Genomic DNA, 23,077 nt, shown 5'->3' on the forward strand with positions numbered 1-23,077 from the left:
GAGAATATTTAATAGAATTCAGTTTCAGTGGTTGGTTTCCAGTAGAGTTTTCCCCATTTTCTTCATTTCTTTCGGCACTTTGGGAGCTCGTAATGGTAAGGGCCCTTCCGGTACGAAACCTGCTCGACATGTAAGCAATCCCCCAGCAAACAAAAAGTAAACCCTAATTCCCTGAAAACTATGCTCCTCTTCCAGGAGGTCATCACTCTTCCTTACCTGGAAGTGGGAAGCCTCCTTAAAATGGCTCGGAAAAAGTGTCGTGGTGTAGCTCAGGAGAGAAAGCATGCCTGCTCACCAATGCCTGCAGCCGAGCACCTCCTTTATTTTTAATTTTTAAATTTATTTATGTATTTACTGCATGTGTATACTGCCTTTCTCAGCCAGAGGTGACTCAAGGTGGTTCACCGTCGGCAGAGATTCGATGCCGTAACAAATATCAGAGTACAGTTAAAACCAATTATAAAAACAATTCAACATTAAAATGTAACATAGAAGAACAATAATATCTATAAAAACAAAATCCTAGAGTGGAAACAGCAGGTAAGAAGAAGCCTCCTTAAAGTGTGGGGGAAGGGGAGCCTGGGAACCCCCCCCCCCCAAAAAAAAATAATAGGCTGATAGAAAATTGAACATTTGCCACTCCAGAGTGAAAACAGATATCTGCCTTCACAATTTCAGAAGACTCCCAAAAAACAGATCGGGGCCCCCACCAAAAGCCAGGACATGAAATGGGTCAAGGCTTACCCTGAAAGCACAGCCCTACTTTCCAGTAGGTCATTTATTTGAAACATTTATATTCTGCCTTTCTCACCTCGAAGGGGACTCAGGGCAGAGCACAATATATATGCAGCAAGCATTCCATGCCGGAACATTAAATAACTGTAGCTATACATAAACACTAAAATCAGTTACATCTAATTTAAAATCAGTTGTTTAAAACCATCTCAAAACACTATTTCCAACCATTTGTCCCCCCCCCCCCCCCTGCTGAGACACATGGTCATGGCTGCTCCATTTTATTTCCATCATGCATGAGGTTGCTCTAATAGTGATATACTGATATGCAATTATCTGTACATGTGCACTTTCTTTTAAAAAAACATGTTAACTTCAATTTTAAAATTCAACCAGGAAAGAGCCACTCCCTGGTAGGAACGATCAACTCCCACCATGTTCTGCCCACCACTAACTCCTCCCAATTCCATAGCAAAACAATACTTCATGGAGGGCTGGCCTCATGCCAAAACATCTAGATTTTCTGTAAAACATTGGGATTAAAGGCAAGGTTTTTAAAAATGCATTAAAGGCCGGAGAAATGCATTGTAAATGAATTGTCACTGGGGTAGCTACTAGCTAACACACTGGAAGATAAGAAAAGAATGTGACAGAATCTTGATAAAACAAAAAATGGGTGGAAATAGAATGGAATTCAAGAAAGAGAAATACAGTCCACAAAATCAAATGCACAGTGGCAGGATGTAGGATACTAGACTTAGCAGTAGTTCATGTGAAAGAACTTTGGCACTGTTGTTGATCCTAAACTGAATAAGCAGTTAAATGCTATAGCAAAGAAGCCAAATACTACTTTAGAGACTTGGAACAGACTGCGCTCTGGCACCACAAGATGCAGGGCCAACCTTAAGAAATGGGGCTACAATGTGGAGTCCATGACACGTGAGTGTGGAGAAGAGCAAACCACAGACCACCTATTACAATGCAACCTGAGCCCTGCCACATGCACAATGGAGGACCTTCTTACAACAACACCAGAGGCACTCCAAGTGGCCAGCTACTGGTCAAAGGACATTTAATAGAATGCCAAGTTTTCAAACTTTGTTGTTTTTTTTTAAAAAATGCAATACAACTGTTTGGTTCGCTCCTTATATGACAGATAAATAAATAAATAACTATTAACAGAACCAAAGTTTCCAAAGTCTTATAATGAGGAAAGGTAAAGGGAGTTGGCTATGTTCAGCGTGGAAAAGAGAAAACAGATTGGTGATATAATCACACTCTTTAAATACCTGAAGGGCTCTCTCAAAGATCAGGGTGCAGCTTTACTCTTTTCTGTTAGCTCTAAAAAATTTAACTTACAGGTTTTGATTAAAAACCAGAAAGGATTACCTTGAATGATGGTAGGGTCTCTTTCTCTGGACATCTTCAAAGAAGCTGGATAGCTACCTGATAGATACCTACCTGATAGATACCTTCTAGCTGGAGATCCTGCATTGAGCAGTTGGTTGGACTTGATTGTCTGTTCGGCCCCTTCCAACTCTATGAATTGTGAAAGTTAAAATAGGTGTCTAATCCCACCACATTTTCCGGTTGCTTCCATCCTCTTCTCTGTTTTTTTTTCTTCCTATCATGCCCCATTTCACTGTTTCTAATCTATTTAAAATTGTTCTATAGCCTTAGCAATAAAGCAGTAAGTTTTTTGCATTTGGAAAGCAACATGTTTCATGAATGATTGAATAGGGCTTTTCCTCCACTTCAAGTTAATGTGTGGTGAACCTGTCTTCAGACACGTCCTCTCAACTGAAAAAAGGCTGCGGATTCAGCTCCTAGGATTGGAACATCAGGGCGATCCTTGCATGTTCTTCTGCATTTTCTTAAATTCTTAATTTCAGTTATCACATGAGTAGGCTAAATGTCTACATAGGTTGACACCTATAACAGCAGTGTCCTTTTTATTTTGCTGATCATACAAATATATCTAATATGTTTTTTAACCAATTGCATCAAAATAAGCACAATTCTAATTTAGCACTTATCAACATTTTAGACAGCTTGCATTAATTTATTTGTCCTCTTCTATATGAGACACTTTTAACCTCCCTCCCTCTTTAGATCATTATTCAACAAGGTTGATCTATTGCCCTTTCATTTCCTTCTACCTTTTCTCCCCAAACTGCTGTGATGCCCTTAGGTACAAAGCTAATTAGATTTCGGTCAAACTATATGTAGCACTATAGATAACAAAATTGACAAAATTTCCATGCCTCTATTATTTCTTTTGAAGCAATTATTTCACTTCTTTCTGTCATGTAAACTTATCTATTTTGTAAAGTGAATGGGACTTTTGTGAAAACTGAGTGTCACAGCTACAGTATCAAGTGTTTTTTATAAGAATGTGAGAGGCCAAAGTAGAGACCATTGAACTAGGGTTTTTTTTTTTGTCGTGTCAGAAGTCGCTTCTGGTGTGAGAGAATTGGCCATCTGCAAGGACGTTGCCCAGGGGACGCTTGGATGATTTTGATGTTTTTATCATCCTTGTGGGAGGCTTCACTCATGTCTCCGCATGAGGAACTGGAGCTGATAGAGGGAGCTCATCCGCCTCTCCCTGGATTCGAACCTGCGACCTGTCGGTCTTCAGTCCTGCCGGCACAGGCGTTTAACCCACTGCACCACCGGGGGATCCTTATTAAACTAGTTGGACTGAACCATTATGGTTTCCATAGCTTGGGTCTTTGAGATCATTCTCATATTGCAGGTACCACACAGCTGACGATCCCAGCTCAGATAGACTTTTTTTTACTCTAAGTGGGGAAAAAGTTGAGAGCTCTTCCTGGGAAAACAGGACTGTACTTACTTACTTAGGTAATCCCTCGTAGCTCGAGGTTGATGATCTTCTAGATGTGGCAGCTTGGTGGTAGGTATGTAGAGGGCTGTCCAGATGGAAGGCGGGCCTGGTCAGGGTTGGCTTGATGTCCCTCCTCTTGGCACATTTCTCCCTTTCACCCTCCATTTGTGTCTCTTTGATTTCTGCAGCACTGCTGGTCACAGCTGACCTCCAGTTAGAGCACTCAAGGACCAGGGCTTCCCAGTTCTTGGTGTGTATGCCACCGTTTTTAAGGTTGGCTTTAAGCCCATCTTTAAATCTCTTTTCCTATCCACCAACATTCCATTTCCCATTCTTGAGTTCAGAGTAGAGTAACTGCTTTGGGAGATGGTGATCGGGCATTCGGACAATGTGGCCAGTCCAGCGTAGTTGATTGCGGAAGAGCATCGCTTCAATGCTGGTGGTCTTTGCTTCTTACAGCACACTCGACTATACAAACAAGGATAAAATAACAATAGGTAAGACACTGAATTGAACACAGACTGCACTTTCAATGAATTTTAGCCTTGAGAAGATATTCAGGAATCATCTAATACAAGTTTCTTCCAATTCAAGAGAGTGGACTGGAGCTCTCAAGCAGAAAATACCAGTTCTTCCAACCATAGTATGCATCTCAGGATTCTCAAGGATGGTACCATGGTAGTTAAAGTGGTGTAACTGTGGCTGTTCATCTTTATTTTATCTCTAGAACCATATCAACTTGCTAGAGAAATGTATTCTGAGCTTGGCATTCTTTTGTTAAACAGCTGAACTGTTGAATTTGCTGACCTAAAAGTTAGCAGTTTGAAGCCATGGGTTGGGGTGAGCTCCCACTGTTAGCCCTAGCTCCTGCCAATCTAACAGTTCGAAACATGCAAATGTGAGTAGATCAATAGGTACAGCTTTGGAGGGAATGTAATAAAGGCACTTATGCAGCCATGCCAGCAACACGACCAGGAGGTTTCTACGGATAACAGGCTTTTCGGCTTGGAAATGGAACAAGAGCACTTCCCCATGGCCAGAGCTGAGCACCGCCTCCAGGAAGCCGGAGATGAAAGGGGAAGCCTTTACCTTTGTTCTGTTTATTTGTATGTCATTGTTTTTCCACTGTATTAAAGGCACTGGATGTTTGCCTATCTGTGTATGTTGTAATCTGCTCTGAGTCCTCTCGAGGAGAAAGAGCAGAATATAAATAAAGTGTTGTTGTTGTTGCTGCTATTATTATTATTATTATTATTATTATTATCTCATTTACTTTCCAAGGAATGTGACTCTTTTAAAAAATCCAAGTTCACACAAACTTTACTATGAAGGAAACAATGAAAACTTTTATAAACTTGCCTTAATGAGAAAGGAATTGGATGAATTCACGCTGTCATACGTATATGCTTTTGCATTTGGATTTTTTTTCATCATTTAACTGAGTAGGTGACTGAAAGAAGGTCCTCTTAGCTTTAACATGCTTGCTTTGCTTTCATCTCTAGACTCTTCTCAGTAGCAACTGCTACCATGCCTTTAGCCAAAGGGATAGCCCAGGACTCCTTTGTTAAACAGCTGTTCTATGCTGCTTGCACAAATTGCTTGGCAGAGGGTGATTTGTAGTGACAAGGCATGAACTTTATCCCTAGAGATTCACCAGATACCTTAGCAATGCTTAGTGTCTCTCAAGATTGGGAAGAGGAAGTCGAACTCCCACACTGGAGCTTGACCTTGCAACATGTGAGCTCTTGCATATTTTCCTCTTGCTTCCACAGCTACAACAATTCCCCTAGCTGTAAGTGGGCTGAAGGACTCCCTGTAGTGCTCTAACTGGAAAAAACAAAACACATCTGCAACGTTTCCCTTTCATTCACCTTTTCCAGACAGGTGAGCATGTGTATTCCAATTCAGTGTTGCAATGTAAAGTTACTGATCTGTATGGTAGAAGGGTTTTAATATTCTTGAAGGCTTTTATTCTAAACTCTGCTCACGTACTTCACATCTGTTGTTGTTGTTTTACTTTAAAAAGAGGCCTTAGATTTTGTTTAATGGATCAATGCCAAGGAAGTCCCAGGATAATTAATACAAATCAAATTATTTTAACGCATGATTTGGCATCATAATACTCACAATGAATACTAAGAGTCAGGTTCTCTAGGAGAATTGCAAATTTTTCTTTTATGGTTGTTTCTTTATACTACAGTCAACAAAGTTTTGCATGTATAAATGCTTTTTTCTTCCTTATTTCCATTATTTTTATCTATCTGTTTTAATAACTTTCACCTTTAAAAAAATGCCTCTAAATTGGTCTATTGACTGATAGCATATGTTGATCACATATTTTGTTATTTTTATGAGTGTTGTTGTTGTTGTTTTGTTGTTGTTGTTATGCCTTCCAGTAGTTTCTATTTATGGCAACTCGAAGGTGACCCTATCACAAGATTTTCTGAGGCTGAGAGTGTGTGACTTGCTCAAGGCCTTCCAGGGGGTTGGGGTTTTCCATGGCTGAGCAGGAGATTGAACTCTGGTTTCCAGAGTCATCATCCAAAATTCATACCACTAAATCACACTGGACAACCATCATTTAAAGAAATTGGGAAATGTACCCTTTTGTAATATATACTCCCAGAACCTCCTAGCTGGCTTGGTTTCTATTTGCGGGGAGTGGGGGGGGGGGGGCTAAGAATGTTTTAGGGATTTGTAATATAAAAAACTAACCTATTTCCTTATGATGACATCTAAAAGAGGGTGCTTCATTTACAGATATTCACAGGTCACACAAACCTTTGTTGAGGCAAAAAAAAAATGTAAACAATGCAGAATACCTCCTGTCCTTTTCAAAGCTGACTAAGGATGTTGTTAATATGCAAGTGAGCCATATTTTCTAATGTTATATGAAAAGCTTTGATCAATGTTATAAAGTGCTTAAGAACCAATAAATACTTCAGTTCAGGTTCATGCCTGGGATGAGCAATAACATAATAGAAATTGCAGATAACACATTTCATCAGTTCAGAAACATCTTTGTGCTATAGCGTATGTCTTGGGTACATTTGGAAAAATAAACCAACTTTGTGTGCTGCATCTTATATTATTGTAATAATAATAATAATAATAATAATAATAATAATTACAAGTGGGAGAGAATCTAAATAGAATCTTTCAACCAACAAAGGAGACATTTGTCAATCGCAGTTCAAACCCAACCAGACTTTTAAACATGCTATGATAAACCTTGATATTATTCTGGAAACTGTAGTGCAAAATCCAATTTTCCAGGCTTGTATAAAGCACATGTTCAAGAATTTACTATAGTGTCCAGATTGAGGGTCCTCCAAAGTGATTCTCTGGTCAAGTTCCAGCAGGAACTTTTCCTAGAGAAATATTTATTTGTGGTTTTTCCATTTTTGCTGTAATTTTATGTCCTAAACCCCTTCAAAAGTAGAGCGCCACCTATATTTTGATTCTATTCACAGAAATAAAGATAGAGCAACAAAAATGCTTTGTGTTTGGACCTTTTTGTTATAAAATAAATAATAAATCCTCTTCCCTTGTTTCATTTTACATCTCTACCTGAGAGTTACGATTCTTATGCAGAGGCGGCCCTAGGTAATTTTCAATGGTAAGCAAAGAGTATTTTGGTGCCCCCCCCCCCAACCAATCATTGATATATATTTTCTGTTCGTCATGAGAGTTCTGTGTGCCATATTTGGTTCAATTCCATCATTGGTGGAGTTCAGAATGCTCTTTGATTTTAGGTGAACTATACATCCCAGTAACTACAACTCGCATATGTCAAGGTCTATTTTCCCCCAAGAGTGCCTCAAGAGCACCCCTGGGCAAAATCAACTATACTGTGATGGTTGAGCCACCCCTGTTCTTACATGAACCCAGCTGAAAACACTATTGTTTATTCAGTGGGAAAGTTACCTTAGGGCAATGGTTACTAAAACAGGAAGTGACAGTTTTAGTGGAAAGTGAGTGACAAGAACCCAAGCTTGATGTCTTGTTGAACAACCCAGGATGCCTGCCATAGATGCAGGCAGAACGTCAGGAGAGAATGCTTCTAGAACATGGCCATACAGCTCGAAAAACCTACAACAACCCAAATATGTGTGCTAATATGTAAATGTAGACATGAAACATTAAAAATATTAAAGCACTGAGAACTATGGTACTTTTAAACCCTTTAAGAATCTTCAAGCCCGCTGGCGGAGAGTCCACTCATCTTTAATTGGTATCCCTAATTGGCATTGATTGTTTAAACTGGATACTCCGTACTGATGCCTGAGCATGCTAACTCATAGGATCAGGCTGCACAAGTGATAAACTTTAATGAGATACAAATTGGTTTAAACTGTAGTACTTTTGTGGGATATGTACTAAACTGTTAAAATCTAGGAAATTGTTCCTTCTCTCTTTCATCCATTATGTTGTGCACTAGACCTTTATGTGCGCCATGTGATGCTGTGCCAAATCAGGTTTTTGAGTGGTGTCAGAATAAAATAATCAGTTCAACACCCAATCAACGTAATAAGCAGTAAACATGAATCAGAGTAGTTGCTACATTATATTTCTTATATGTTTGTCAGTGGGAATTTGAACTGCAAGCTCTGATTCCAAAAGGCCAATGGAGACAGATGAATACACAAACTGAGAAATACCCAGGAGTCCGCTCTATACCCAAGCATCCCTGATTTATTATAACAGGAAATTGATTTTCTTAAAATGTAAGTCAAAAGGCATTCACAAGGTGTTCCTGTGTTCCTTGATTTTTTTCATATGTCAGAATGTCCACAGATTTGTACTAATTAACCTTTCTCATGGCTCTTTAATTAACATCATGAAACAAAATGTATTGAAGCATAGCCCCTCTGCATTCTGAATGTCTGGTTGTAGCTGCACCATTTTGACAAATATAGCATCTTTAAGTGCACACTACACGTTCATTTTCAATTTCTATTTTGAAAAAGAACTGAAACTATTTGATTTAACTGTCATATCACCATGCCTGTTGTGGATAAAAAATTGTTGTGATATTCCCGGGAAGGAAGTGTGATGATATATATAACATTTTATACTCATGTATGTATGTAAACAAACACACACTAAAGTCAGGTTATGCCGATTTTACCAATTTGTTTCTGCCCCATAAGATATTCATGGTTTCTGGTGGTTTCTCTTAGAATTACTTCTTTAAGGGATGGATCTCACGTGCTTAGGCAATCCCCCGTAGCCCAAGGATGATGGCCCTCCAAGTGCAGTGTCTTGGTGGTGGGTCCGTAGGTGGCTGTGGAGACCTATTCTTGATCTGCATGTTCTCCCACAGTGAGGACATTGGTTTTCAGGTGGAAGGTAGTCCCAAACAAGGTTGGCTTGATGCACCTTCCTCTTGGCACGTTTCTCCCTTTCACCCTCCACTCATGCCTCTTCAAATTCTGCAGCACTGCTGGTCACAGCTGACCTCCAGTTAGAGTGCTCAAAGGCCAGGGCTTCCCAGTTCTTGGCGTCTATGTCACAGTTTTTAAGCTTGGCTTTAAGCCTATCTTTGACTCTCTTTTCCTGTCCACCAAAATTATATTTCCCATTCTTGAGTTGGGAGTATTGTAACTGCTTTGGGAGGTGGTGATCAGGCATTTGGACAACATGGCCAGTCCAGCAGAGTTTATGGCGTCTAGAAAATGAGTGATGTAGAAATGGAAGTTCCTGAAGGTCCTGATATGAATGTTTTGATATCATTATTTTAAATACTAACCACAGTATCCAGTTTCATTTGGATTAAAAACACATTAATCCCACCTTTGGCTGGTGTACTTTCCCTTCTCTCCTACATCCTAACTTCTGACTTCAATCTGGTTCTTCTTACCCTCTACTCTGGTGCCATTTGGGCAGTGCCAGATTTTCCTGAGACAAACCTATCTGTTTCCTTCTGCCACTCTTTTCTCTTGGACTACAAGTCTTTCAGAATTTACAGCTACATTTTCTTCAGACATCTTCTGAAACAATGCCAGGAAAAGTTTATTAGATAACAAAAATCTTATGGGGTAGGGGAACCAACAGCCTCATTTAATCCCACTGTAACTGCTATGTACCTGACAGCAAAAGCCAAATCAAATGAAATCAAATTTCATTGTAGTATCCGAGTGTTCACAGTTATAAGGTCACAAAATTAACCAAAGCCATTTTATATCACTGGAAGTAATTGCTGTATCACATTAAGATACCAATTGATCTCACATTTACATATTAAAATGTTCTAATAATCTAGCCTTAAGATAAAAGTGGGGATATACATTAAGTAAATAAATACAAAAATAAATAAAGTTTCCAGCAAGGATAAAAGTCAGTCTGGCTACTAGCAATGTTGGCTGGAATGTTCTGGGAGTTGTCCAAAATATATTTTTCCAAGCTTTTGAACAAGTAGGAATGGAAAAATTGGTCTTTATCCAGGCCACATATCTATATTTATTCATAAATCTATCCTTTCTAATTTCTGCATCACTCTATGATTATTTCTTTTTAAAATTGTTTGCACAACATTCCCAAAGACATGCATCATTATATACAGATTTTGAGCCAAGCACGGCATGTGAAGACTTGCACAATCTGAATAACTGCATCAGCCCGCACATTAGTACATGAAGTGTGGATTGGTTTGCTCAAAAATGTAGGTCAAGCAGAAATCTTTTCTATAGTAGAGATAAGCAATACTGTATTTTTGTGGCAACGAAATCCATGTAATAACTGCCAATTATGCATCTACCTGGTGCCATCACATTTTTATAATGGAAATAGGCTTTGCTGTGCCTACTGCAGAACTCTTATTGCAAATATGATCTTGTGTCCCAATAACTTGACTTATTTTTTAAGTAAAACAATTACTGATAGGCTGTTTTCCGTGATATGGCCAATGGAATGCTGAGAATGAAGACCTGTTTTCTACATCTTTGGACTGGCCTCTATCCGCTAGACAAGTTGTATAAACATGACACCACAAGTATGGTGATATGTTTGGTGTTTCTCACGATGATACACAAATATATATTTTCTCCCACATGGTCATTTTATCTCAATTGCCCCAATAAACCATGGGATTGAATTTAGAGTTCTGTTAGTGAGTTCCCGGCACATGATTTTAATGGGTAAAATTACTACTCTCACATTTTCTGAGAATCCACGAGTCATCCAAGTCTGTACAGGGTCTTCATGTTTAAAGGAGGACCAGCACATAAGACGAGAGCTGGTTTCTGGTTTTGAGAGTCTTGGAAATGATAACATTACTGGGCCCCCTCTGTTTAAGGATCACCTCTCATTGCTAATATTGTTAATACAACTTCATTTGCCATCTCCTCCTGGACCCAGTATGGCAAGCCAGAAGCAGAGTGCAAGCCTAGAGGATGTGCCTGCTCTACTTGTTTCAAAGCTTGGAGACAACTGGCTAATGAGGTCTGGAAATTGTAGTCAAAAAGGAGTTTTGCCAAGGTCTAGTTTGGGATGCTGTTGATTTTGCTCGTATAAGTTATTATCTGCCTCAATGAAACAGAAACTCTTGATATCAAGATTAATATATACAAAAAAAGACCACATCTCAATATACAAACTGGCTGAGAGGGTCCTCTTCTCGGTCCCACTCCCATTTCAAGTGTGCATGGTGGGAACGAGAGAGAGGGTCTTCTCCATGACAACTCCCCTCCTCTGGAACCCCCTCTCTAAAGAAAATGGCCTTTTCCCTCCTTTCCTTTAAAAATCCATTAAAAACACATCTATGCAGTTTAGCTTATGAAGAGGAGGAGGATTAAGTATATCTATATGCATTCTTGCCTAGCTGCTAATATCCGCCCTGTTAATCTGCGGTTTACCATCCCCCCTCCAACAATTTTAGCCTGATTTTAATGGGATTTTAAGGACTTAATATGTTTGTAATTATGTGTATTGTGTTACATCTGGTTTACTTATTTTGTTGCTTTTTATTTGTTTATGTATTATTGTTGGCATTGGATATTTGCCACTGTGTATTTTGTTGTAAGTCCCTTTGGGGAGATAGGGCGGGCAGGCTATAAATAAAGTTTCATTCATTCATTCAAAAAAACCAAAACAAACTTATACAATATTCAACTGAGCACCAATACTGTCATACAATATTCTTGTACAGTATAAATACTGCAGAAAATGACAGCCAGAGAAGTATGATAAGCGACAATAAGTATGTCTTTTTCATCTGAAACCTACCACTTGTTAATGTCATTTCATTGGAATGGGAAACAAAAAGTCAAACACATTTTCATTTCAGAGTTGGTCCTTACCATATGGAAGAGTGAGACAGCTGCCTCAGGCTGTAGATTCTGGCTATTAAAGAGAAATAAATAATCAGGAATTCTTCATGCTCTAAAAAATGATCCTGTCTATGTCCCCTTAGACTCTGTTGTGCTAAACCTGACTGAGAACTGGCTTACAATATTCTTTGAGCACATGATGGAAACAGAATGCAAGGAAAACAAATTGCTTTGGCCGTATACTTTATAGAGGAGATAGAGCAATTGTGTGTGGATTTCTCAGCATCATCTATTTGGAGTAGGTATGTATTTTAACGTAATGTGTAGAATGTTTTAGAAAGTGTTTTTGCCACTTTAAGAGATGGAACCTCTCAGACCTTAATTGAGGATTAGAACAGGAAGAGATAATGCTTTGCAAATTAGGATTTACGACAAACATTTTTCATTGAGGATCTATCCATTTTCAAAACAATTGCATCTGTCTGAATATTGATGGAGAGACTACAGTTGGGCTGACACTGTGGTTTTTAACTTTGAATGTGTTTTGATGGATTTTAATTGAAAATTTCAGTGCTGTTTGTGTTGAATTCTGTTTTAATGCCTGCATATTTGTATATTTTAAATTATATTCTAATGCTTTTATGTCAAGCCACTTTGAGTCTCCTTCGGGAGAGATAAAACCGGGTATAAATAAATATAATAATAATAATAATAATAATAATAATAATACATATGTTCTAATCCAGAGTTTAAATAAGTTACATTTTTGAACTACAGTTTACAGAATCTTTTAGCCAGTGACTTTTTATATTCTACACTTTTTTCATGCTATAGAGGCAGAAAATGCAAAATATGTATTTGGAGAAAACATCCAAATATTGGAGTGGGGTGGATGAGGAAGAGAGAGAACAAACCCAAGACCAGAAAAAGTCAATAAAACTAATCTGTTCATAATCTCCATGAAACGTTCTGCATCGATCAGACTTCTCAGCCTTGTAAGCAGATGAACTCTATGATTTGTAGGCAGTTTAGGATTTCAAAAATGGGTCAAGCCAGACCTCCGCAAGATCTGTTGGATGTTCAGAAAGAGATGACCCCAAAGTTAGCTCCATTTTGAGTTCAAGTTCTGCCAAACAGGACTTTTGATTAAACTTTGAGTGCACCGCCTTCTGTTTAAAACTGAACCGCTGAAGGAGAGATGCAGAAGTTTAAAATAACAGCATGCAGATTTCTTTTTAGAATTTAAGGAATGAAAAACACTTGAGAAAATATCAGCAGGCAGGAGCAGGAAGAACAAACGGTAACCAAATTGGTTCCTGTGACAAACCATAACATTTACTTTAAACCATCAGCATGCTACTCAGTAAAAGTCAAGCTACTACTCTTTTAATAGATCCCAGGCCTTCTTAAACTCACAGGTCTGCCAGTATTACCCAGGTCAAGAGCAGGTCAAAAAGTGAAAACCCATGTGAAAGTAAACTTTAAGATATCTGCTTTGGAGCAGCAGCAGCAGCAAAGTGCCTCCTGTGTGGAAAATATACTTCCTTTTTATGTATCAGCATGAGATTGTGTACACACTTTGTACTTAAAAAGTCATGTGGATTCATTAAAGGATGGCTGTGATACTAATATTGTTCATCCAAATAGAAATCCTGATGTTTCAATTTGGAAATTTAATTTAATGCCGTTTTACTATTTGTTTATTGATTGGGAAGGCTAATATATATCTTTCACCTGTCAACAGCACAATTCTATGCACATTCCCTTAGAAGAAAGACTGACTGAGAGTGCATCTATACTGAAGAATTAACACAGTTTGACACCACTTTAACTGCTAGTGTTCAATGCTATAAACTCATGGGAGTTGTAGTTTGGTGAGGTGCCAGTACTATTTGGCAGAGAATGGCCAAAATCTTACAAATTTACAACTCTCATGATTCCACAACATTAAGCTATGGCAGTTGTGTCAAACTCCATTAATTCTATTAATGCATCCTGAATTAAATAAGGATTTCTCCCAGGTAAGTCTATATAAATTTGTAACCTAAATAAAATGATTCCATGGAGTATCTTTCCTCTCAGTCTTCTCTATTCAGCTTCAATTCTTCATCCATCCCATTACTTCCTCCAGGCATTAATTCAGAGGACACACTACCCTTGCTGTTTTGGAAGGCTTGGAGAAAGTATTTGGGTGATCAGTATACTGATAGCACCCCACCCCATACTTCCTGATGATCTCTCACAGCAGTTTTAGGTAAATGTTAAAAAGCATTGGGAATAGGCGGGTTCCTTGTGGGATGCAACATGACAGCTCCTTTTTTGAGGAGCAGATATCTCCAAGCACCACCTTCTGGAACGTGCCTGAGAGGCATGACTGGAATCACTGTCCCTCTGATCCCAAATCTCCCAGGTGTTCAAGATGGATGCAATGGTTGTGGTATCGAAAACTGTTCATAGATCTAGGAACAATAACAGGGACACACTCCCTCATCAGTGTTGATATAGAGATCATACACTAAGGTGACCACAGCAGTCTCCTCTCCATTTCCTGTTTTGAAGCCAGTTTGAAATGGGACAAGGAAGTATGCATCACCCAAGACTATTGAGAGTTGGTGGGTAACTGTCCTCTCGATCATTTTGCCTCAAAAAAGGAAGATTAGACACAAGTCTGTAATTATTGTCAAGGAGATCTAGGAAGGGATTTTCAGTAACTCTCTAGCTACTGCTTCTTTTAAGTAGGATGGAAAGTTCCCTTCCCTGAGAAATGCATTAATAATGTATTGTAAAAAAGGAGCCATCGTGGCACAATGTGTTAAACTCTTGTGCCTGAAGACCTGAAGGTTGGTGGTTTGAATCCTTCAGATGGAGTGAACTCCCATCTGTCAGCCCCAGCTTCTCCTGGGCAATGTCTCTGTAGACAGCCATTCTCTCATACCAGAAGCAACTTGCAGTATATTCTCAATTTGCTTCTGACATGATAAAAACGTATTGTATTTGAGATTGAATTGCATCTCCTCTCTGGATGACCTACCATGAATGGCAGGGACTTGCCCTGGCAAAACAACAAATTATTAAAAGTAATGCTTTATAAAAGGATATATTATTACATTAGAAATTATACACTAAGCCCTGTTCAGTTTATTAAAAAAAATAGATTAATAGGAATGAAACAAGGACTTACAATGCATTTACAAATTACTAGCCCACTAAGTTTGAATTAACTGATTGACTAAATTGGATTACTTGTGGCACCACTCTTGAGGTCTGATCAGTGTGGCCTATATTTCTTAGGATTGGCATCGTCTTGCAGTTCAGTATAGCTCATGATTTCTGTAAAAATAAATATTGTTTTGGGAAGCTGTGAATTAAAACAGCGGGCACATTTTCCCTTGACAAAATTTTTATTTTGTTTTGTTTCTAGTCACATAATGTGGTGGAAACCACAAAGCTGGATATTATTTCTTGGTTTTCCAGTATACAGGGGAACATCAGAACTGTGAATGTTATTTACAAAGTCTTAAATAAGTTGCTTCTTGACTTGCTGTTTTGAATTTATTTGGTTAGTAAATGGACATTCTTTTGCCCCCTGTACACTTGCTACAGCTTTTGGCAAAGTGAAAGGTCACCATCCCAAGCTGTTCTTCATTACGTTTTATGAGTGTTAATGTAACACCTTATGAATTATACAGCTGGCATGTTCTGACAGCTAAAAAGCATCATCATATTTTCCTCTTTCAGAAGAACAAAAAGAAAAGTAATTGTCCCTATTTGGGAAGTGATTTACTAGGGAACATTTCCCTTAAAAAGGAAAAATATGGGCCTGATTGCAGAGTTCATCTACAATGCTCACGATAGTCCTGTATGAAAGGTACCTATGTCCAATTTTCCATGCTTCCTGAACAGCATAATCATAATGTTGGGCATCTTCCTTTTTTGCTTTTACCAACTGTGGAAAATATTAAATCTGAATACATCTTATTCTGTTCATAGCACATGGATGAAAATACACATTTATACTGGTTTTAGTACACTGTATACTCATGTATAAGTCGAAAAGGTTTAGTAAAATATCCACCCCCCAAAATGGGGTCAACATACTTACTTACTTACTTACTTACTTAGGTGATCCTTTGTTGTCCAGGTATAATGGCCTTCCAAGTGTAGTGTCTTGGTGATGGGTTCATAAGTGATTGGAGAGCTCTATTCTTAATCCGCATGGTCTTCCACAGCAAGAGCATTGGTTTCCAGGTGGAAGGCGGTCCCGGTCAGGATTGGCTTGACATGTTTTCCTCTTGCATGTTTCCCCCTTTCTCCCTCCATTCGTGTCTCTTTGAATTCTGCAGCTCTTCTGGTCAAGGCTGACCTCCAGTTAGAGTGCTCAAGGGCCAGGCTTCCCAGTTCAACATATCCATGAGTCAACATGAGTACTGTATCTTAACTCTCATAAAAAGGAATCAATGAGTAGCAAAAGGCAAGAACTTAGTCCATCTCTGGAGCACCAAAAGGAAGCATCAGCTCCCTTTACTTTCTCTGCCGTGGCACTGCTTCTGTGCTTTTAGAATGTTTGGGTGAGCAAATGGTGGCACCAGCCTCAGTCTATATTATCAAAATCTTTAATCCCCCCCCCCCCAAAAAAAATCTGCCCTCAATCTATACATGAAGTCAACTTATACATGAATATACATCAGGGGTAAATAAACTAAGATTCACAGGCCAGATGCAGTCCTCTAAGGTCATTTACCCAGCCCCAGTCCTAAACTTTAGACTTAGCGTCACCCTAATTCTGAAATAACTTGAAGGCACACAACAACAATCATAATTAACTTGACTGTCCTCAGCCAAAATCAGATCAACACTTCCCATTGAAATACTTATAAGTTTATGTTGATTAAAATTATTTTTCATGTTAAATATTGTATTGTCCGTTCATTATTATTTTTTTGCACTACAAATAAGATATATGCAATTTGCATAGGAACTCATTCTTTTTTTTCAAACTATAGGCCAGTCCCCCAACAGTCTGAGGGACTGTGAACTAGCCCTCTGCTTAAAAAGTTTGAGGACCCTGGTATATACAATACTTTAGACATTATCTATATATTGCTCTGGAGTGCTGTTGGTGAGCTTACAGAAAACGTTAGTTCTTTAATGTAACATATTGTTGCTATTATTATTATTATTATTATTATTATTATTATTATTACAATATTACATGTAAACGCTTTCTGCTTAAAAAGAATAGCAGCAAATGCAATAGGAAACATTCTGATTCCCATTCACAATGGTTTCTAAAATACAGTAGTGATTTCCTTCTCTTGTAGCTGAATTAGAGGAATCAGTGCATTACACATTTTCATCTGCTTGCCCCTTGGATTGAAATAATTTGAAATCATCATAGGGCTTGCCTACAGCACTCAAATAACCCAGATGTAATTCAGATTAATCAGCCTCAGAACTGCCCTAGATTCACCCTTTAGCATTACACCTATTTGTAATGTACCACACTTTAATTGTATTGATGTGCATACCACCAATTCAAATAGGCACCATTTTTATTTCTTCTTCTCCTCCAAAGTGATTTGCCCACTGCTGCCTTCTCACCCAAACTGCTTTCTGGCAGAGCCCTGCTGGGGAAGTTCCTTTCTTGCACACCAGAATGAAACACCCAGCCATGTGATGAATAGTAGGGAAGTAGCCCAATCAACCTCCTCAACACTAATCTCATGGCTGGACAACTCAGTCTGAGCAAGCGACTTCCTCAGCAGGTCTTCACTAGGAAGCTATCTGACTGGGAAGGCAGTGGGGATAGTGGACCTGGACAGATAGAGTTAGGGACTTTGCTCCACTGTCCCACTCACCTCCTTCACCGTTCTCCTTCACAACAATAAGGGGATCTTTTAATGACAGAAAAGAAACACCCCAACAAGTAGCACTGGACATGTAAAAGAAAGAAGACAGTGCTTGCCACCGAACAATCTGTCCTGCCCTGAAGCTACCACTATCTAGATAGTACACACCTAGCAAAACACAGCAAAAGACTGGATTTTCCTGTATATTTCAGAACAAGTTTTGGTATATTACATTAAAGCATTAAAATGCTTTTACTGATAAATGGGTTATACATATGTCAGCATCAGGGAAGCACAAGGTGATCACAATTTATTTTGTCTATGTAGACAGACCTCAAGTCTGCAGTCCTGTGACATACACTAACTTGAGTATATGTTCTGCTGATTTTGATAGGATTTTCTTCTGACAAGTCATGTAAAAGATTGCAGCACATGTTCATATAAGAAAAAGCAAATTAGACTTTTTTGATAAATGGCAAGATTCTGAATTCACCACTCCTTGTTTCCACTTTGAGTTATCTCAGTGCAAACTACTTTTATACTTTGAATTGACTTTGCAGTAATTGAAAAAAGCTAGGACGAATGGTGAAAGTGGGAACATGAGGAGGAAACAGGGACACTTTAGAAAAAATTGTGAAAGTGGGTGAGCAGAAGATAAACTGGAGCTGTCCCTTCTAAACTAGAATAGTTGTAATGTAATTACCGGCTCTCAAGGTTTTAGAGGGGCAGAATATCTCCTCTTCTACTCTCCCTCTCCAACTGAGTTCAGTTCCTATTTCTCATGAGGTTAAAGGCAAGGCTCAATACGAATATTGGACAACAATCTTTGCTGCCAAGCTAGCTTAAAATTAGTCAGTACACCTGAAGTATGCCTCTTTAAAGCCCACCTCAAGTCTCCCAAGTCCTCCTCTCTTGAGGGTTGGGTATTATACTTGAGATCCAGTTAGCAGTGGCAATAGAGCTGTTTGTCAGTTGTGGCCCTTCCTCCTTGATGAGGTGTCAGTCCTGGGTGATAATAACCTTTGCTACTGGCCCTGAATGTATATGTCATATATTTGGGTATGTGGATGTAAAATCTATTTCCCCAGTCTCTACTGTGATACAGTCTTCATTCATTTGAAGGAGTACAGTGTAAAACCATCTGAGCCCCCTTGAAATTTTTGGATTAGAGAAGGCCCAAGGCATTTTGTAGCTGGAGACAAAGGGCAAATTGGTGCCCCTTCCATTCCACATACTTAAGCCATGTATGTACAGAATTAGTTAGATCTAATTTCAACACTGGCAATTTGACAGCATCGTTCCCTGCAGCTGAGGGCAGTAGCCTATCTTAGAAGGCATATGGCACACACAGCCCTATCTTTCAACAAGCATCACGGCTCACAAACCACTTTTGCTGGTACATGCATGCCACTCATATAGGGGAAATGGCACTGGCATGTGCGAAGCTTACAGTGTTGCTCTTTAAAGTAATTAATTTGTGGGATTAGGAGCAAGTGTGTGTGCAGGGTCCTATTTCACAATAAACACAAAGACAGTAGATTTATTGAAATGGAAAAGGCCACAACAGTTTACAGCTTTAGACACCTGGGTCCCGCAATGGTCCAGACCAGTTTGGCTTATAAACTGGGGAAGGACCACACACACAGCCTGCTTGCTGGGAACATCCAGAATGCAGTCCACTTGGAAGTGTGGTGGAACCATCTGCCATGAAGCTGGAGTTGATGCCCTATGCCTTTGTGCCCAAGGGGAAAGAACTCTGAAGTAGGTAAGAGATCCAATGGGATCTGGGGCCCATTTTAAAATTGCCAAAGTTGTAATAAAATCTTCAGTTGACTAGATACAACAGATGCAAAGAGGGTATGAAAGTCTGAAGTGACTATTCCAGGAAGATGGGCAACCAATTTAAATATCATAGGAGCAGAAATTAAGCCTAATTCCTCATTTCTTCTGGACTAGAACATGACCTACTCAGAGGTCCCCTCTCTTGCCATTTTCTAGGGACAATGAAACCACATGGAGCAGTGTTTCCCAAGCTGTGCTCCTCCAGGTGTTTTGGATTTCAGCTCCCAGAAATCCTAGCATGCTTACCAGCTGTTAGGAATTGGGAGAGCTGAACTCCAAAACATCTAGAGGATCACAGTCTGAGAAACTCTGATATGGAAGATCTTGAGAAGAAGAAGGTGGTCTTGGAAAATGTTTTGGATATCCCACCTGCCATGAGCAGCAAAATGTAAATCAGGGAACACAATTCAATTGCAGTGTCCATAAAGTAACCTGTTGCCGTTACTTAGGACAATGCTTGACAATGTAACTTGTTCTGTTACTTCTTGGGCTGCTTGTACTCCTGCCTTTAATTTCTTTTGCATTTCTTGAGGGGGGAAAACATCAACTTAAGGATTGATAGGGGAATAAGAGAAATTTGAAAAAGTCCTGTTAACAACCTCCAAAAATGCCTTTTCTGTCTCCTTTGTGCTGATGTGTCCACTTTACATATCCAGTCCTGTCTTCTGCATAGCCCCCATACTCCCCAATTGTCCTGATTTGGCAGGCACAGCCCTGCCATCCCATTTTCTCAGCTCCCATTAAAATGGCACAGTTTTTCTCTTCCTTCCACTATCCCGCTTTGTCCTCAGATTACTTCAATTGGTGTTAAAAGAACAGTAGGCTCAGGCAAAAGCAAATTGTTGCAACCTCTGTTAGCTTGTGTGTTTTTCCTCATTAATAACTTTTCCATCTTAACCACACCCCAATGTTGCTTGGTTACCTATATCCTAGTATGTCTGTGAAATGTTGGATGGTGTGATCATCTCTCCCTGCACACATTTCTCTCCCTCACCCTATCTCAATTTTTCATTGATTGATTGACTTTAAAGTAAGCAAAGTCTATTGTACATCAATCCAATTGTTTATATATCATGTGTGTGTGTACACACACACACACACACATGGTAACTTGAAATTTTAATTCAGTTTATAGTTCACTGCATTTGAAAGGATGTCCAAATCTGGAAGCTCGTGTACTCTATCCTATGCTCATTTTCTCATAGTGAATCTAATTGTGGTTCTCCTTATTGCATATTTTTACTTATTAAGTGCATCATTTGTTTGATCATTTCACATATGGTATCTTTTCCCCCTTTAGATTCTCTTAAAAACGTATATAGTTCTTGCTGGTGTTAGTTTTTCCTTTGGTGTACAACTCTAAACAAAGATGAAAACTTTTCTTTAACATTTTATAACTCTTTTATGAGTATTGTTTAAGTTTTTAAAAGCATGACCCATCCCTTAATATGGTATCTCTATGAAATCTTCTATAGTTAAATTCAACCCAAAGGCATTCTGTTTATTTACAATGGAGCAACATGTGTATTTTTATAACTTTTCTGCTGTCATAATGAATTACCAGTTCTAAGCAGTGCTTTGTTGGCTTTAGTAAAAATCAAATGAAACCCAGCAGGAGTTGCAAGAGTGCATTGTCCAGGAGTGTAAAAATGCTGTGTTGATGACAGATCATACTGTTCTTATTAAAGCCGAGAACACAGACTTTACTTTGCGTTTTGACCTGAGTGCTTTACTGTCAAGGTGATTTTATTTCTACAAATTTCCCTTCTGCAGGCCTCATCAACGATTCACCATAAAACATTAGACAAATTCCCATCACCTGTATATAATTAAGGCTGGTTTGGATGTGCTGCCCATGACAACTAAGAAGATGTTTTTCGGCTTTGTGTAAAAAAGAAATCCACTTAGCAGTTTTCATCCAAGACACACTGTCTCCTTGTTTTAGTACCTGCTTCCTTTCATTCTTTTTAAGCTGATAAGAACATCAGTGGAAGGGTCTTAAATTAATGCATTAGTTTATAACATTCACCCACAGCTGAAAATAAGCTTTTTGCTGTATTGGAGGAAAAAGAAAAAGACTAAACTTATCTTTAAAAACTCAGGATGATGAAAAAAAAATACTCTGCTAGAAAATCTAAATGCAATAAACATCCTATGCATGTGTACTTGAAAAAAAATATATATCAAGGAGAACTGTATTCATTGGGACTTCATTTGGCTAGATGTGTCTAGGGTCACAGCCAATTCTTTATTCATGTTTTTACCTCGTCTTTCCACATGAAGTATCCAAGGAAACTAGCCACAATAAAATACAAATTAAATATAAGAAATATATAGAAATAACTCAGTTAAAGCATAGATATAAAATGAAATAAATAGTATCCATAAGCTTAAAATACTTAATCAAACAAGTGATCTTTAAAGATATTCCAAGTAATATATTTGCATGCCACTGAAAACAAGCAAAAGCCATTCTAGACAGACTTTAGTGAATATTTCCAGAGCCTAAGAGCAGCCACCAAGAAAGTCCACCACCCTCTGGCCCAGTTGATATGATGGCTAATAGTGATAACATGGAAGATAATGTGGAAGCGGGCATATCTTGAAAAAGCTGCTGGATTCACCCCAGCCCTTCCATATTTTAAGACCTTTAGAGGTCCATCTCTTTGATGGGATGAGCTGCTGTCATTTCGGAGGGATCAAGATGAACTTAAAAAAAATTCAAGATCACACCTTCCAGAATGCCCAGTCACCATGGCCTAAAAATAACATTTCCAAGTTCTGAAAATGAAGCATTGGATCTGTCTGCAGTTCCAGACAGCTCTGCTGGCTCCTTTGTGTGTGTGTGTGTGTGTGAAACTCTTAAAACTCTCAGAGCTGTTTGGAATAGCCACTTAATACATAGTTCTGATATAAATAAATAAAATCAGACACTGTGAGACCCCAACCACTATGGAGACTCACACTGGCCTTTTCCCTGCTGCAGCATTTCTGGAAAGTAGCCAGAAGGGCTTTCAAGAGTCTCTGGCCATGCCTGACTTCTATGTAGCAAGGCGTCAAGTCTACTTGGTTAGCCGGCAGAAGTAACCACTGAAAAAATACAGGTGGCAGTGGTTGGACAGATCTCTGAGCATTGGGATCTGTCACAGTTCAGTTTTATCACTGCATTTAGTTCAAGAATACAAAAGAGGAATTTTGAATGCGGTGCCATTATTTGTGCAGTTGTGTGTATATACTAGGACATTCAGCTGTAAGTTGGGTATGTATTCAGTTAAGCAATTGTCCCTCTCAATGCAAGCTCTCTGAAGCACAATCCAATCAATGAGTAATTCCATCTACAGAGATTCAACATACAGCACTCTGATGTCTGCACACTTGGTCAGTGTGTACAGTCCTAAATAAGAATTGTAACATGCACCTCCCATCCTGCTCTGACCAATCATTTAATTTGTGCAGCACATGCACACCCACACAACTGATAAGCAGAATCCTCTCTTGTGATTTTCTGCCTATACTCTGATCTTCATGTCTCTTCA

At 38.9% G+C, this 23,077-nt stretch overlaps 1 long non-coding RNA gene across 1 annotated transcript in view; it reads left to right on the forward strand.

Annotated features, from left to right (window-relative positions):
• Positions 1-5,269: 5,269 nt before the first annotated feature.
• LOC137097064 (uncharacterized) overlaps positions 5,270-23,077 on the forward strand; it is a 167,999-nt gene continuing 150,191 nt past the window's right edge. The window contains exons 1-2 of the long non-coding RNA XR_010909948.1: positions 5,270-5,464; positions 11,994-12,152. This is a non-coding gene — a long non-coding RNA (uncharacterized lncRNA). The remainder of the gene's footprint in view (positions 5,465-11,993; positions 12,153-23,077) is intronic.

Source organism: Anolis sagrei, chromosome 5 (assembly GCF_037176765.1).
Source record: "Anolis sagrei isolate rAnoSag1 chromosome 5, rAnoSag1.mat, whole genome shotgun sequence".
Taxonomy (NCBI): domain Eukaryota; kingdom Metazoa; phylum Chordata; class Lepidosauria; order Squamata; family Dactyloidae; genus Anolis; species Anolis sagrei.